The sequence below is a fragment of the Octopus bimaculoides genome, chromosome 10 (assembly GCF_001194135.2).
Source record: "Octopus bimaculoides isolate UCB-OBI-ISO-001 chromosome 10, ASM119413v2, whole genome shotgun sequence".
In the NCBI taxonomy this organism is placed as follows: Eukaryota; Metazoa; Mollusca; class Cephalopoda; order Octopoda; family Octopodidae; genus Octopus; species Octopus bimaculoides.
Genome location: NC_068990.1, coordinates 21211810 through 21212573, shown reverse-complemented (window position 1 = coordinate 21212573; position 764 = coordinate 21211810). Strand labels below are relative to the sequence as shown.

At 41.0% G+C, this 764-nt stretch overlaps 1 long non-coding RNA gene across 1 annotated transcript in view; it reads left to right on the top strand.

Annotated features, from left to right (window-relative positions):
- The window catches only part of LOC128248867 (uncharacterized), a 3702-nt gene that overhangs the window by 1269 nt on the left and 1669 nt on the right, over positions 1-764 (top strand). The window lies entirely within an intron of this gene.

The following is a 764-nucleotide window of genomic DNA, read 5'->3' as shown; positions in this document are numbered from 1 at the left end:
TATATAGAGAGAGAGAGAGAGAGAGAGAGAGAGAGTGAGAGTGAGAGTGAGAGAGAGAGACAGGAAAACAGACAGACAGACAGATAGATGGATAGAGAGATAGATAGATAGATAATGTATGCACGAACACTCGCACATACCCGCACACACATACGCAATCACACTACCTCCGCACACTCCTACAAACATACACTTCCACACACATACTCCCACACACGAGCGCGCACATCATCACATCGCTGCGAGGCAGACAGGGACAGAGAGTATGTACTGGATGTATATACCGAGCAGCTAAATAGACAAAAACCTGTAGTACCAGTTCATTTAGGTTGGTTACTAATTTCCTGCAGCCATTTCTTGTGGTAGATCTAACCAGGAGCATTCTCTTACGTGACGATTTTGGCCGGGAATAATTATAAAGCGTATAAGGACGGGAAGATGTCTTCGTGATGAGTTTTCCGTTATTGGGAACTTATTTGATCGTGATATCTGAAAGGCTAGGACATCAGCTGTGAATATGTTTTTTTAAAAAAAGGGGGAGATTACTCGATTGATATGTACAGTGAATAGTTAGTTGTATCTTTTTTATTTTTGTCGTTACTTGTAAAAGTATATGTATGTACATGCGAGAGTGTGTGTATGTATGTGTGTGTGTGTGTTTGTGCGTATTGTATGGTGTGTGTTTGTGGCGGGTGGTTGTCTATGAATGCCTGTTTGGAAGTATAAATCTATCGATATATACATATGAGTGTGTGTGTGTGTAT